Here is a 16,741-nt window from a genome sequence, read left to right as displayed (position 1 = left end):
GTAACTGAGCAGCCCTTAGCTCAGAGGGCTAATTACGGGCCTAATGAGTTTAGTGAATTTCCAAATGCCAGGACTTCTGGAAGTGTCCAGAGTCTGAAACAGCCACATCCTGTTTCCCTCCCAAAGGTCCCAGCTTGGCTTAGGAGAGAGGCTGGGGAAGAGTTTGGGCTCGGGGAGGGGTGGCCCCCACCAGGGACGGGCCCACGGAGCCTGGTGTGAAGGTGGAGTCAGTGGTCTCCTGATGCCTTAGACGCCAGGGCACTTGGAGGGCCTGTGCTGCTTTCTACCCGTGCCTGCAACAGCACCCTTCCTCCTCTTGGGTTACACGTTGTCCTCTCGAGGACTTTTTTAGAAGTCTAGACTAGAGGTCAAAGAAGGCAGCTGCCTGAATCTACTTGGAGCTGCTGCGGCTGTCTCCAGCCTATACCTAGTTCTGGCCTCCCCCTTCTCTTCCGGGGGAAGACCTTCTGCAGAGGTTTTTCTGCAGCCTGGAGGTACCTGGGGGAGGGGTGGTGAGATGCGAGGGTCAGGAAGCGAAGACACACTTGGCTGACTTTGATCTCCCCCTTGCTGACAGGTTTTTCTGCAGCCTGGAGGTACCTGGGGGAGGGGTGGTGAGATGCGAGGGTCAGGAAGCCGAAGACACACTTGGCTGACTTTGATCTCCCCCTTGCTGAGATGTGGCCACCAGCTGCCCTACCTCCTGTGCCCACATGCCCCTCTGTGCCCCATATGAACCCTGCTGCTCACTCTTGTTTCTCCTCTTTTCTAGGGATCCTGAGGCCATGTCCTGGCTGCCTTGAGTCTGTGGGGCTATACAGCCTCCTGCCCATATATCCAGGGTTCTGACTCTGTCCAGCCCCTAGACCAGCTCCCAAGCCTACTCCTCACCCAAATCTGGGCTGAGGAGACTCCTCAAGCTTCGGGACTCAGCAGGGCACAGCAGCAGTCACGGTAGGTGGCAACCCCGCTCTACACATTCCTTGGATTCCAGGGATACCTGAGCCTTCCTGCACCCTGGAACAGGAAGGATACCTTTCTGAACATAGTATCTGTAAGGATCCCTTTGGTTTTAAGTGGCCGAAAACCCCCCCCAAAAACCCTATTTCAGTGAAATGAAATTATCAGCTCATGTAACCAAAGCGTGCAGAGGTAGGATGGACTTCAGGCAGGGTTCTATCTAGTGGCTCAAACAATGCAGCTGGGCCTGGTTTCTGTCTCTATTCCTCCATTCCTCTTCCTCAGTGATGGCTCCCCTCCTAGTGTCATTGGGCATGATATGGGCAAAAGTTGTGTGGCAGCAGTTTCTGGGGCAACATGCTTCCAGGTTTAAATCTGGGGTTAGGGATGGAGACAAAATCTGCTTTCTTGATAGAACAAATAAAAGTTGAAGAGTTGATCTCTTGGGCCCCATTGGCGGGATTTGGATCCCTCTGAAGATTTAACTGGGTCCACTGACAGGCTGGGAGCCAGAGTTGGCCTTTCCCCAACCATGTGACCAGGAATGAGGGGAGGGTGTATTCCAAAGAAAGTTTAGGGTTGTGCTCACAGGAGAACGGAGACCCCCTCCCCAACTGGGGGAGGCAAATAACAAATCATCATTATAGACAAAGTCTGCCCAGGTTGGACAGCTTGAGGCCAGTTTTTAGAAACACATGGATGTGCTGTGTGTCCTAGGACAAATCCCTGTGCCTCTCTGAGCTTCAGTTTCCTCCTCTGATAATGAACCTCCCCCGGCAGGGGTGCTGTGAGAACTGCCTGAATTGATGTATGGAGCACACTGGCACCTAGCGGGTGCTCAGTAAATCCTTGTTCTCTTCCCCTTCCTGCTTCCCTCCCCAGGGAGTTCAAGATATCCCTGTTTCCTTCAGGTTGGGAAGGAGCTGCAAGGGAATGTTGTTACTCAGAATCTCTCCAAGCAGAGCCTGAGACCAGGGTTTGTGCACATGAGATTTATTGAGAGTAGGTCTCAGGAGAAGGGGGGAGGAGAAGAGACTGGGGCAGGAATGACAGCCCAGTGAGGTTGGCCCAGCCTTGGGTTGGCCCAGGGGGCCCTGGAACATAATTCACGCCACAGATTTACCATCCCCCTCCCCCATACAAGGGGGACCAGGCTTTCTGTACAACCAGTCACTGGCTGTGGGCCTTCGTGGAGGGGACTGTACTGCTCAGGTGAGGTGGCCCACATTTGTGGAGGGCAGTTCTCGGGAGAAGGGGGTCAGTGAGCTGCAGCAGTCTACACTCCCTGCAGCTGGGCATTGGGGTGGTGCCCCAGCTATAAAGGCGATCTGGGCAGGTCACTCCATAGTAGAGGGAGGCAGGGGCCTTTGTCCCCAGCCTGGCCAGTCCTGAAGTACTCCTGTCTGCTCTCTCCTCTGCCTTCTGCTCCTCCTGCCCCAGCCAGCAGTGCCAGTACCATGTACCACAGGGAGCTGGCTGCCCAGCCGGGGTCTGCTGATGGGGTCTGCTGATGGGGTCACCCTCAGCCCCGTCCTTTGGAGAAGGCTCTTCCGCACCCAGGCCCCTCACTCTCCCTCTGCCCTCAGCGTCTTCTCCTCTAGTAGTTCCTCTTCTCTCCCTTCAACCGTGGCCATGCAGTTCCCCCTGCCTATGATGTCCTTCCTTGCTCTCTATCTCATCCCATCCTGTTTTTCAAGGCCCAGTTCAGGTCCTTTCTTCTCCAGGAAGGCTCTGCTGACTGCTCCAGCCAGTGGTTACCTCCATTAGTTCATCTTCCAGCTCCACCCTTTTTTAAAGGTGGAAAGACCAAGGCCCAGCATGCATTTCCTCATGAATCCTCTATTGGTTACTGCATCATTGCTCAAGAATGTTGCTGTCTTTGCCTTGGCTGCTAGGAAGCTCATGGACAGCTCGTAGCTCATTTCTGATAAGTGCTCAGGAGGCCGTGGCATGCAGTGGCTCAATAACCTTGTCTCTGGCTTCATCTTCTTCTGTCTCATTTTTTCTTTGTCCTGGTTTCTTCTCTTGGTTTTCAGTTTGTGCTGCTTATATTGTTCTCAGCAGCCTCAAACTCTTGTGGAAGGAGGTGGGGTATAAATAACCAAGAGTGTCTGTAAATGAAGCATTCAGTGCTGACTGCAGCCAAATGCTAGGCCTTTACCTTCCTAGAGGCAGCGCAGACGGGGGGTCTTCTCCAGGCTCAGGGCTGAGCCTGTCCCCAAGGAGACACCAAAGCTTGACCATGGTGGCCCTGGTACACTGCCCGCCCTGTTCTCCATGGGTCGGGAATAGCATTGTTCTGTTTCCCACCCTCTTCCCTCCTCTCTCCCCGTCTTATCAGAAGCTAATGAAAGAGGCTGGAAAACCCAATCCTCTGGTAATTAAATTTACTTAACGGGTATTCAAGTGGAGTAATGAGAAGTTTAATGCAGTGATTAGATTTTTCTTTAATTAATTGAAATGAGAGCCATGTGTCTTGCCAGCAAACCAACTTGACCCTCTGCTTGAGAGTAGCAGGCAGAGAGAGTTGGGGGCTTGGCTGGGTGGGTGGGGGGATCGGGGCAGGTGCCATCTCCTGCCCTGGCACTACTATCCCCAGAAGCAAGCCCAGTTCTGATGGCCACTCAGGCCAGTCTCTGGTTCAGCTCCTGTTTCTGAGCCTTGCAAGTGCCAGAACTGGGCCAGACCTGACTCACCCAGGGCCTGGGGATCTAACAGTCCATGTGCTCAGAGAGTTTGAGAACTGAACCAAGATGGAGGTTTCACACAGGAGGGTCAGCAAAGGTGGCTTAAAAGCAAGGAGCACAAAGGAGGAATTTCAGACACTGGTGGGAGGAGGTGTTTTGGGCAGCACATCTCACTGCCATGTGCCAGCTACACCTTTACCTACATGTTCAGCCAGATCTGGGTTTACCTCTGTCGGCCCTGTATCATCGGGACTAATGGAGTCGGGATAGTGGGTGGGTAGTCGAGAAATCTGAGATGACCCACAAAGCACTCCTCCTCTTGGCATGGGAATGCATCCACGCCAGAAGGCGACTGTCCTTGCCAGGCTTCTGAAGGCCAGGCAGGGATGTAGGGGAGCACTTCCCTCCCTGAGCTGCTTCTGCTGGGGTCAGGAGGTGGCTGGGGCAGAGAGGATCTGGGAATCGCAGCATAGCTGTCTGGAGTGGAGCACAGGATGGGCCGAGCCAGGGTAGAGAGCGGGTATAGTAGGGACCCAGAAGACAGGCCCTGGCACCCCAGAGGCAAGATGTGTTATTTTCAAAGCTGTGGGTAAAAGGATAGAGAGTCCTGAGCCTTTCACAGTGAGGGGCAGAAAATGTTCTTGACCCCAGACTGACGCCAGCCTGACCCTAGCCCCACATTGAGCCTTCGTCCTGGACAAAATGAGCCTTGACCTGATCCTGCACTGAGCCCTGACCTCAGCTGCACACTGAACCTTGATCCCAGCCTCACACTGAGCCCTGTTCCTGAACATACTGAACCTTGACCTTATACTGAGCCCTAACTGTGGTCCCACACTAAGGCCAGTAATGTCATAGATATGCCAACAGAGAAACAGGTGCTGGGGTGGAGGGGTGAATGGCCCTGTTGACCATCCGCACTGCCAGCTCTGCTGCCTGTGGGCAGGACTCCTGTGCCAGGCTCCAAATGAGGCTCTGGAATGGCCAAGATGAATCAAACATGATTTCTGGCCATGGGGCTGGTGAGGGAGATGACAAGCGAACAGGTGACAACGGGACCAAGTGATCAGAGCCAAGGTGGGGAAGCCCAGGGGACTGGTGGGGGGTGTGGGTCTGCATTTAGAGTGTTCCTCCGGCAGTCGGTGGAGGTGGAGGTGCTGAAGGCTGAGGCCAGGTCACTGAGGAGATGAGGGGGTGGCATTCTTGAGGACATTGGGGGCTTAGGGTAAGTGATTCTCCTACCAAGAGCTGGCCGTGACCCCGAGACCCCCTCAGCTCATGGTGAGCAAAGGAACTCACCTGTGAGAGGGTTGATTGTGTGCCGGATGCTGGGCTCATAATGATACCTTACCGGGAAGTCATGTGTATCCATTTCAGGGAAGAGGAAATGGGGACACTCAGCTGGAAGTAGCCAGGCTGGGTGTGTTCCCGGGCCTTGCCTGCCTCCGGGCTTGCACGCTGGACTGAGAGTGAACTTGCTCTGGGGACTGGGGGCTTCTCTCCTTGACTCCTCCACACCCACCTGGTGAACACAGCCTGGACACTGGCGGGACCTGGGGAGCCAGTCGACGAGCCTGGGCCAGTCAGACTGGCATCTGGGGCTGGGGTGAGGGCTTCCAGGCAGCCGAGGTCCTCAGAGTGGAGGAAGTGAGTGAGTAGGGCCTTGTCTGGGCAGAGGACAGGGCATTGGGCCGAGGCCTCCGAGCATAGGCTCAGGGCTTGGGCCCTCCCCCTCTGGATCCCACGGCTCTGGATTTCCACACACACACCCATTTCCCTCCTTCCGTGGCCTAGCCCTTTCAGAATAGCCGGGCCCAGAGAAGCCACCCAGACAGATGCCCACCACCCAGCTGGGGAAACTGAGGCCCTGACAGGCAAGGAACTGCTCATGGGGCTCTGCCTTCCATATCGCTTTAAGGTGAAGAATGTGAAATCACATTTTCTTGGACTTACACTTTGAACGCGAGGACTGTATCTGTTTGAATACTTTCCCTGGATGGGAGGCCTTGAGGGACACGTGCATGGGCAGACACCCCTGGGGAGCACTGTGCCCCCGGCTGCTCCACCCCTTTTCTGGGTTTCACTGTCTCGTTTCATCCTCTGGATAGTCTGTGAAATTGGGTTATTAGTCTGCAGGTGAGGGAGCTGAGGTTGGGGCCCCAGGCCACAGTCACACTACTGACTGCAAAGGCGGAGCCGGCCGGACAGTCTCAGATCCTTGGCCTAAGCCGCCACCTCCATGGACCACCTCCTCCTGGCAGGGTGGGGGCAGCTCGCCCTCCCTCAGTCTCTCTCCGAGGACCCCCAGCATGCCCCCTGCCACATCCCTTACCGCTTCCCACCTTGCCTTGTGCTCCAGCCAAAACCAGTGGCTCTTCCCCACCTCCTCCCCTCCATCAGGTGAGGAGCCCTTGCTCAAGCTGTGCCAGCCCCTGGGGCTCCCCTCCCCCAACTCCATCCTCCCACATCCCATTCATCCTTCTAGGCTGGGCCCAGATGCCACTCCTTCATGGAGACTCCGTTTGTCCTCACCCCAATCAGAAGCCAGGCCTCCTCCCCTGGTGTATTATTAGTCCATTTTCTGTTGCTTATAACAGAATATCTGAAACGGTAATTTCTAAAGAAACAGAATGTATTTCTTACAGTTCTGGAAGCTGGGAAGTCCAAGGTTTTGGGATGCATCTGGCGAAGGCCCTCCTCCTGGTGGGGACCCTGTAGAGTCCTGAGGTGGTGCAGGGCATCACACGGTAGGGGGCAGAGTGTCCTAACATGCTCACTTGCTCTCCTTATAAAGCCACTAGTGCCACTCTGTGATAACTCACTCATCCATTAACCCATTAATCCATGAATGGATTAATTCACCCATGAGGGCAGAGCCCTCACAATCCAATCACCTCCCAAATGCTGTAGTCAATTTCCCACCCTCTTAACACTGTAACGATGGGAATCAAGCTTCTATATGAGTTTTGGGGGGAAAACTATAAAACATTTGCACTGTAGCCACCGAGCACTTTGCTACAGCTCTGGCTGCCTGTCCCCCTCTTAGGCTCCTGGCCCCCCTGCATCTGACTTGGCAGCTGTGTGGAGGGCAGGGTCATCTCCTTGCACCCCACTTCCCAGGCCAGTTACCCCCAGGGCCTGGCACACAGTAGTTGCACAGGAGGTAGCTGGGGTCCTCACATTGGGAGGGGTCGTGCCTGAATCAGCTGGCCCCCCACAGGGCTGGTCTCAGTCCTCACCTAGCCGCACCCCGGCCCGGTCCCCTGAGGAGACCAGCCCTGCAGGCGCCTATTTCAGCACTGGCTGGGGGGTGGGTGGGGCTGGCTTCTGGGCCCAGCAGACTTCCCTGTGCACCTCCCACCATGTCCAGGTTCTGGGGAAAGAACGAGGCAAATCCCAGCCTTGGGGCTCACAGACACGTCTTGGAGCTGGGCAGGTTCAGGTACAAGGCTTTCCAGCCCAGCGTGCTAAGCGCTGGTGGAGGGCTGCTTGGGACACTCTGCCCAGGTCCACTTACCTGCACTGCTACTTACTGGTTATGTAACCTTGAGCAAGTCATGTAACCTCTCTGTGCCTCAGTTTCCTCATCTGTTAAATGAGGTGATGACAAACCTACCTCAGAGGGATGCTATGAGGATTAAATGAGTCAATACAGTGTAAGGCACATGGCTCAGCCCCCAACTCATGATGTGCACTATTCGTTCACTGTCACCAGTGTTACCGGAGTAATGGCCCCAGAAGGCAGCATGTGGGGAGTGTTCGGGCAGCATTTCCAAAAGGTGGTGACATATGAGTGGCAACTTGAAAGATGAGGCACAGAAGGCAAAAAAAGACATTCCAGGAAAAGGGATTCACGGGACAAAGGCCCAGAGGCAGTTTGGGGGACATGTAAGGGAGTTGGGAGCATCTAGATTTCAGGTAAGAGTGTGACAAGGGGGGACTGAGGCTGCTGGGCACAGACCCTGTGTCCTGGGCATCTAGGGTGCCACACTGAGCAGTTTGGACTTTGTCCTACAGCTTGTGAGGGGCCATGGAATGAGGAATCTTTTCTTTTTACCAGAAAAGCAATATTTGCTCAAGTCAAAAAAAATTGAAGCGATATAGAAGTGTGTCCCGTAAGGTAGGGAAGTCCCCTCTTTGCCCTTAAATCCCACTCTGCTAATGTCCCACTGTTGTTGGTCTCATGTGTCTCCTTCCAAAACTTTTTCTGTGCCTTTACATAGTTATTGTACATTATTAAGAAAAGAAATGGAATCATATTACGCACATTTCTCTACAACGTCCATTTTTCACTTACCAGTGTATTGTGGGCATTTGTCAGTGTCACGGCCTATTGATCTACTGTGTTCTTTTTAATCGTTGCCTAATATTCCAGTGTTTGGATATAGTATAATTTATGCACCTAGTCCCAGGTTGATGGATATTTAGGTTGTCTGCAATTTTTCACTCCTGCAAATAATGCTGCAGTGAACATCCTTGAATATATATCTTGCTGACACGTGTAAGCATTTCTGTAGGATAGATTTCTGGATGTGGAGTTCTAAATGGGTATGCTTGCTAAATTTTGGTAGGTACTGTCACACTGCTCTTCCAAAAGGTTGGGCCCGTTTATGTTTCCACCCTTGGTCTCTGAGAGTGGCCATATCCCCACACCATCCTCCACACTGCACATTATCAATCTTTTTAATTTTTGTCAGTCTCAAAAAATATCTCACTGTGGTTTCAGCACTCACTTTAGCCTTCTCCCCAGTGAGGCTGAGCATCTTTTCCTGCAGCTACTGGCCATGTGTATTTCTTTCTCTGGGGATTGACTTTATTTCTTGGTCCATTTTTCTTTTCTTTTTGCCTTTTTCTTATTGATATAAAGGAGCTTTTAGTGTATTAGGAATTTTAAAACTTTTGTCTGTTATGTGCGTTGGAAATATTTCCCCTAGTCTGCTGTTTGTCTTTTTAACTTGGTTTATGGTATCTTTGGCCATATAGAAGCTCTAGATCTTCATTTAGACAAATCTGTCCAACTTCCCAGGGCTCCTGAGTTTCACGTCTGGCTTGGCTAGGCTTCCTGTAAGGGTTTTCAGCAGAGCAGGGATGAGGCAGACTTGTGACTGGGAGGGGTCATTCAGATTGCCACTGTGTGGAGGCTGGGTGGAGGGGGGACTGCAAGCAAGAAGACAGAAAACAGCTGAGACCTCTGTGCCTGCACTGGGGTAGGGGAGAACTGGGGAGAAGAGGAGTTTGAGAAATATTCGGGAATTGGATGAGCATGGTGATAGGATGTGAGGGTGAGAGAGGGAAAGAGAGAGGACTCTGGAGGGATGCCTGGGCGTTTGGTTTGGGTGACTGCGAGGCTGATAGTACCACCTCCTGAGCTGGGGAAAGGACTAGGGAGGGAAATGCATGCAGGTGGACGTGAGTGCTCACTTTGGCAGGGACACATGTACATAGGAGCACGTACATGCACACACGTGCACGCTTTGTGGACACGCTTGGAAATTCTGGAGATTGGTACATCTGTACTGTGGCTCCTCGCAGGGTGTAATGTCTACTTTTTGTGGAGTATCTGTTCTCTACCTAGTACTGTACGAGGCACTGCACACACACACGTTCTCACACACTCTTTAATCTCTACGACCATATGAAGTACAGTTTTACAGATAAGGAACCAGACCCAGAGAGGTTAAGTAAACTCCTGAAGATCACAGAGCTAGTAAGTGGCAGAAGGAAGATTTTTTTCACCGACTGAGATCCAACCACCCACAGACAGAATTCCTGCCAGTGGTGTCAAGAAGCCTTCCGTTCATCTCCAGTGTGACCCACCCCGTTTTATCAGGGACCAGTGCTGGAGCCAGACTCCTGGGTTTGAAACACAGCCCCATCCCTTACAAGGCGAGTGATCCCATCCACCTTCCTGTGCTTCGGTTTCCCCATCCTGAAGCTGGGGAGAACCCAGTACCCACCTCCTAGGGTGCTTGTGGGAAGTAGATGAGTTAGCGCATGGAAAGCGCTCAGCCCAGAGAGGGCTCCCTGGGCGCTGTCTATGGTGGGGTGGCGCTCGCCCCTCACCTCAGTGTCTGCCTCCTTCTGTCCCTTCCATCCCCTCTCTACCTGCCACCTCCTTCGTTTGTATGCCCACTCTTCCTCAATTCCCCACAGGAACTTCTTTCACCATTTGCCTTTGAACCTTTGTCCTCTATTTTCAGCCTCCAAGTCCTTGGCAGACAGTGAATTAAAGCCCAATCAATCAGCAGAAACCATTCAAGGGAAAACGATTCGTGACTCCTCCCCCGAAGCGTTCTTCTAGTCAGGCATTTCCCCGAGAGCCTGTGCATTCATCCCAGCATTGCCTGGGCCCCTGAGAAACAGATCATAAAATCCAAATTTAAAACCCCTTCCTCCCTGAGTGAGGATGCTCAGGTGCCCCTTGGAGCCGAGGGTCTGAGCTGACCCCAGCCCAGCTAACCGACTCTACTCTAGCCATGAGCTAACCCTGGATCCCTGACGCCGAGTCGAGTCATTCTCAGCATCACTGGCCAGGAAACTTGCCCACGGGAAACAAGAGCAGAAAGCACAGCAAATTCCAGAGCACAGTTCCTTATCTTGAGAATATTTAAGCAAATCCCATGGCCCTGAGTGTGGATGCAAGGTGTCTAAACTGGGTTAAAACCTCGGGCCTGCACCCAATTAAAAACTCCTTTACCCAAAAATTCCCACAGAAATCACTGCAGCTAAGTCTTACTTTTTGGAAAAAGGAAGTCGTAGGTTTATAAACATTAAGGGCTTTCCCTCTGTTCACCTGCTAGTGCCCGTGTTATCTGGAGGGGCTGCCTCTTCCCCCTATTTCCTGTGTGGCCCCACAGGAGCCCATAACATTTAAGGTGATAATTGTCAAAGAAAAGTGCCAATAAGTTCAAAACATAAACCTACAATTAAGCTTGCAGCTCATTGTCACTTGCAGCTTCAAGGCCCTGTAGGAGTTTTCCTTTTCCCCTGAGTTGTCCGTCCAGGGCAGACGAGTAGGGGGCCCCAGTGCCTTTCTTTTTTTTTTTTCTTTTCCTTTTTGTCTTTTTTCGTGACTGGCAACGGATCGCAACCCTCAGTGTCACGCCCGTACCGGACCGGGACTGGCAACGGGATCGCAACCCTCGGTGTTGCGCCCGCACCTCGCTCAGCCAGTGAGCGGCCGGTCTGTATGTGGGATGCGAACCCTCGGCGGGAGCGCCGCCGCACTCCCAAGCGGCACACTGTAGCAGTGCGCCACCGGGCTGGCCCCCCAGTGCCTTTCTGAGAGCTGGTCCCAGACCTGAATCCAAGACAAAGCTCAGAAGACACTCCAGCCTTTGTTCTAAAGTCAAGTTCAGGCCCTCGAATGTAGGCCGTGGCCCTAGCTGTCACGGAGATGCCACTACCTGCCTTAGCTCACCCCTCCTTCTCCACGTGGGGACCATCCTGCAGAGTTCGACCCCACTGCAGAGTTCAGAAGCTCCCCCTTTTCCTTGTGGATAGGGAATGCTTCAGCGTGGGAACTGACATTATTTTATCCCCCACTGAAATCTTAGTTACTTAGAGGCTCCCAAATGGGGCTTAGTTCTCTCATCCAGAAAGTCATCCAAACATGTTCTCAAACCAAACACAACAAGGTTATGTGCTCCCAAGGGGCCAGTGGGGACATAATAGGATAGGCAAGTCTGTGCTGCAGTAACAAATACTCTGAATTCCCAGTGATTTAATGCAACCAAGGTTCCCTTCTTTCCTCCTTTACTATAGGAACTCGCACTGCATGTCCAGTGTGGGGAGTGGCGAATGTGGTGGCGCTCTGGTGCACACAGTCACTCAGGGACCCAAGCTGCCAGGAATGCCGTCTTTCCCCATCTGGGACATAAGGCCTCCCAACACTGTAGCAGAAAAGAGAAAATGGTAGGGTCACAAGTGACTCTTAAATGCTTTGGCCCAGCAATGACACACATCACTTTTGTTCACAGCCCATTGGCCAGAGCTTCTTGTATGGCTCCTCCTACTGTAAAGGGACTGAGGAAATGCCAAGGAAATGTGCTGACGTTCAGTGAGCAGGAAAATGCTCTGATGCAAAGGCTATTATAGGACCATGCTCAGAGCGAGGGTTTTAGAAGAGCCGAGGCCATGACTTCCTGTTCATTCTTTCCACCTGGGGTGCATCAAGTGGCTGCCATGGTCTGTGTAATGTCCTGACTATGGTTATAGATTCTGACTCCAGAACACCTGGGACCAGAGCTTGGCTCAGCCCCTTATTAGCTGTGTGACCTTCCTCAGGCTGATGATTCTTCTCTACCTCGGTTTTTTCCTCTGTAAAATGGGAGCATTGATAGCATCTGTCTCTCGGTTTGTGAGGATTAAATTTGTTAATATTTGTAAAATGCTGCAAATGGTGCTAGGCACTCGATGAGGGCTCTGTAGATGTTAGCTAGCACCACCTCCACCACCTCCACCATCATCCTCATCCTCACATATTTGTAAAATGCTGCAAATGGTGCTAGGCACTCGATGAGGGCTCTGTAGATGTTAGCTAACACCACCTCCACCACCTCCACCATCATCCTCATCCTCCTCATTCAGAACCAGACACTGTTCTAAGTGTTGGAAGAATAAATGTCAAGGTCTCTCCTCTCACATGATGGGGGAGATGGAATATAAACAGGTAAATAATTAAATTAAGATGATAATTTCAAGTAGTGATGGTGCTAAAAAAAAATCGGGTGCATGAAAAGTTACTCATCATCACTAGTGATGAGGGAAATGAAAATTAAAGCCACAATGAGATACCAGCACATGTCGTTACACTGACTTTAAAAAAATTGACAATAACAAGTGTTTGCAAGGATGTAGAACAACTGGTACTCTCATAGGTTGCTGATGGGAATGCAAAATGGTGTAGCCACTTTGGAAATCTTATAAAGTTAAAAATATGCTTACCATACAACTCAGCAATCCTACTGCTAGGTACTTACCCAAGAGTAATAAACTTACGTTCATGCAAAACCTATATGTGAATATTTATAGTGCCTTTATTCATAATCTCCAAAAACTTTTAACAACTTAAGTGTCCTTCAGTCGGTGAGTGGATAAATAATGGACTACTGCTCAGCAATAAAAAAGAATGAAATTCTGATACAAGAGACAATGCAGGTAAATCGTAAGTGCATTATGCTAAGTGAACAAAGCCAGACTCAGAAGGCTGCATGTAGTTGACTCCATTTGTACGGTGCTCTGAAAAAGGAAAACTACAGGGACAGAAAACAGAGCAGTGGTTGGCCGGGGCTGGGGTGGGAGGGAGCTGACTACAAACGGACAGCACAGGGGACTTTGGGGGTGTTAGAATTATTCTATGTCTTGATTGTGGTAGTGGTTACATGGCCATATGCAGTTGTCAAAACTCACAGAATTGCACTAGAAAGAGTAAATTTTGCTGTGGGTTAATTATACCTCAGTAAGCCTGACTGGAAATGGGGAAAACCAAATGACAAATCAGCTCCTCAGGGTAGTGTGGCGTGGTAAGGAGGGGCTCCCTCACACGGTGGTGAGGGGAGGCTTTCTGAGGAGGGGCCGTCAGCTCAGGCCTGGCTGAGGAGAGGGGCCGGGTGTCATGTGGCAGAGCTGAGTGAGGGGGAGGGGACAGAGGTGGGAGACAGGCCGGCAGGCTGAGTAGCGTGCCTAGGCCAGGTTAAGGGGCTTCCACTCTCCTCTGGGTGTGGTGGGTGCCACTGGGGGTGTCGGCAGAGGGTGATTGAAGCACTGTGTGGGTGGGATGGGTCCTTGGGATCCTTGCTGAGGGTATTGCAGGGGTGGCGGGCAGAAGCCAGACATCATGGGTTGAGGGATGCTGGGGGCTGAGGACGTGTAAGTGAAGCTTCCAGGAGGCAGGGGACAGACTTGATGGGCAGCAGTGGGAACCTCAGAGAGAAGGGGGTGGGGTTGGCCAGCTGCAGAGGTGGGGCTGACTATGGAGGACATTGAGAGAGGGTGAGGTGAGAAGGGAGGGGCTTGGACAGGGCCTTGAGTGCCAGGCCAGCGAGTGACACTCCTGGGGTGGTGATCAGTGGAGGGCTGGCTCCCGACGTGGGAGGCAGCCCCGAGCCCCGCTGGGCTGGGCAACGGGGATCTGCCTTGGGGAACCCATGTGAGGTGGGCTCACCCCGGGGTAGCGGGAAGCCCCATCTCTGCCCGTGCTAACCTTCCCACTCTTCCCCACAGTGCATGCTGGGACCGCCACGGACAGGCTGCTGCTCCCGGGGCCCCCAGAGGCCCATCTATTTGCCTCCCGGTGCCGTCTGACCCAGGTAGGGGGACAGCGATGCCATGCTGGGACCGCCACGGACAGGCTGCTGCTCCCGGGGCCCCCAGAGGCCCATCTATTTGCTTCCCGGTGCCGTCTGACCCAGGTAGGGGGACAGCGATGTGGGCTCACCCTGCCTCGTGCCTCTGCGCCGGGTGGGAGGGCTCTGGGTGTGAGGACCGGCTCCCCTGACCCAGGCTGGCCCTCAGTGAGTGAGCCCCTGCCAAGGCAGTGCTGGGGGTCATGGTGTGGGGTTCGAAGGCCCCAGCAGCAGGGCGGCCACCCCGGCAGCCATCCTTCCTCACCAGGCTGCGTCCCCAGGGTGCTGAAGGCCCTGGGACCCATCACTCCCGCAGCCCCAGTTTTGTCCCCACATGCTCACTGTCTGCGGCTTGCTCGGGATCTGTCTGGCAATACACACCTGCCAAGTACTTTGGCTGTAGGAGGTTTTACATCTGCGGTTCCACCCCATTGCTGTCGCTCTGGCTTTTTGCTGCTGTTCCTGCCAAGCATCACAATAACATCACAGTGACGGCTCTTCCTCTGGAAGTTCCTGGCTCTCTGTGGGACTCCCCCAGGGCAGGTGTGCTCCTCCCAGCACCAGGTCCCTTCTGTGTTGGGCCTGAGAGAGGGCATTTCTCTCCTGCCCCTGGGCATCCCGAGGCCCTCAAGGGTTGTGATGGGGCAGCAATTAGGGTCGCTAGAAAAAATATAGACGTCCAGTTAAATCTGAAATTCAGACAGGCAACCAATAATTTTTTAGTATAAATATGTCCCCAATGTTGTACAGCACATACAATTTTATTTGCTAAACCTGGCAACCCTGACAGGGGCGGAACCCCCAGTCCCCCTCCTCCTCTGGCTGGTCCTCCCTGTTTGGCCCACACTGGCCTCCTTTGATCAGCTGCCTCCAGTGCCTATGGTGGGTGCCCCAGAGGGCAGCCCAGCCTGCTCAGGCCACAATTGATGGGCATTTCCTGACTCCCCAGGTCCCGCAGGCCATCGCTGGGGCAGAGACCTTGGGGATCTCTCTGGAGGCTGGGGCTGTAGGCTCCTCGCCTCCCGCTCTCCGACTCTCTGACAGCAGCGTCTGGGCTGAGGAGGTCATGGGGCGGGGCAGGCTGGACCTTTGTGCCCATGAACAGAGCTGTGAGACAGGCATGGAGTTGTGAAAGGAACCAGGAATAGAAGATTATTTGATGTGCTTGGAACCCAGAGTGCTTGGGGGTGCCAGGGTGGGGATGGGGGGGAAGGATGAGGCAGGGACAGATAATGGAGGGCTTGGAATGTCCTCTTTCTGCATTCTTTAACAGTGGGAAGCCATAGAAGGTGTTTTCTCCCTAAGCAAAATCATTTTTCTGCTCATGAAAATCATATATTCTGTAGATGTCACCTACCTACCTACCTAGAGGTATTTAAAGCATGCAGTTCGAGCCCTTTCTATAACCTTGTCCTCCCAAAGGCTAACCCCTGCTAGTTAGTTTGATAATACACGAGTATCCTTCCAGACTTTCTTCTCTGTGCTGATAGACATGTTTTAAAAGCAAAAACACGGGATCATACTAGTAACACTGCCCTGTCCCTGGTTCTTCACTTAACACCATGTCTTGTAGAGATCCTCTCAGGCTCTGCCACAGAGCTCTTCCCTATCCTTTTACATCCATTGCATGGATGGTCTGTGAATTATTTATCAATTATTAATCCTGTCAGTGGCCATTTAGGTTGTTTCTGGCTATTTATAAACCTCGCTCAGGGAACCTCTGGGTTGGTACATCTGTATGCACTTGTATTATGGGTGCTTTGGGAATATTTCCAGAAGCGGACTGCCAGGGTCAGAGGCATGCACACTTCCATGTTTGATCTGTTCCATGTGGCCAGATCAACCTCCAGAAGGTTGTGCAAATGTATGGCTCCCACAGACCACGCACAACAGGTCCTGTCCTCCCAGCCTTGTCGACCGTGGGCATTATCAATTGCTTAAATCCCTGCCAATGTGAGAGGTAAAAATGATTTTACTTTATATTTCCCTGATCATTAATGAAGTCGAGCATATTTGTATACGCTTGTTGACCATTTCTGCTTCTTCATTTATGAATTGCCTGTTTCTGTCCATTTTTCTTTGCACGTGTCTATTCATTCAGCAAGTTTTTATTGAGCACCTACTATGTACTGGGTACTGTTTTGGTTAGGGACCTAACAGTGAAGAAAACTGGCCAAAAAATACCTACTCCATGAAACTTGTGCTTTAGTGGAGGAGAGACGGCTAAGGAAAAACAGACAAATACATGAAATATAGTGTGTGTATAACAGTGTTAATTGCTAAGGAAAAATAAAGCAGGGGAGGCGGATGGGAGGTGTTGGGCAACTGGGTGTGGTGGTCAGGGAAGGCCTCACTGAGAGGTGGCACTTAGTAAGACCTGTAGGAAGCGAGGGAGTGAGTTGCGTAGGTGTCTGGGGAAGTGTGCTGCAGACAGAGGGAACAGCAAGCATGAGGACCCTGAGTCAGGAGCAGGCCTGGCCTGTTCAGGCACAGCAGGAAGGCCATCGTGTCTGGAACAGAGTGAGCAAGGGAGAGAGTGGTGGTGGTCCAGAGAGGCATCAAGAGCGAGGTCATGCACGACCTTGTGGGCCACCCACCCGAAAGCCTTTGGCTTTTACACAGAATGAAGTAGGGAGCCATGGAAGGTTCTGAATAGTAGCATGATGTGACCTGAATTACATTTTAAGCAGATCCCTCTGGCAGCTGTGAAGCAGGGAGTCAGCCAGGAGGCTGTTTGTTGCAGTGATC

General features: G+C 52.4%; 1 long non-coding RNA gene across 1 annotated transcript in view; it reads left to right on the top strand.

Moving 5' to 3' along the window:
* The first annotated feature begins 777 nt into the window (after positions 1-777).
* The window catches only part of LOC103609872, a 29,577-nt gene continuing 13,613 nt past the window's right edge, over positions 778-16,741 (top strand). Inside the window, exons 1-2 of the long non-coding RNA XR_552170.1 lie at positions 778-954; positions 13,872-13,957. This is a non-coding gene — a long non-coding RNA (uncharacterized LOC103609872). The remainder of the gene's footprint in view (positions 955-13,871; positions 13,958-16,741) is intronic.

Source organism: Galeopterus variegatus, unplaced genomic scaffold (assembly GCF_000696425.1).
Source record: "Galeopterus variegatus unplaced genomic scaffold, G_variegatus-3.0.2 Scaffold10225, whole genome shotgun sequence".
Classification (NCBI taxonomy): domain Eukaryota; kingdom Metazoa; phylum Chordata; class Mammalia; order Dermoptera; family Cynocephalidae; genus Galeopterus; species Galeopterus variegatus.
This window is presented reverse-complemented; position numbering and strand designations above follow the sequence as displayed.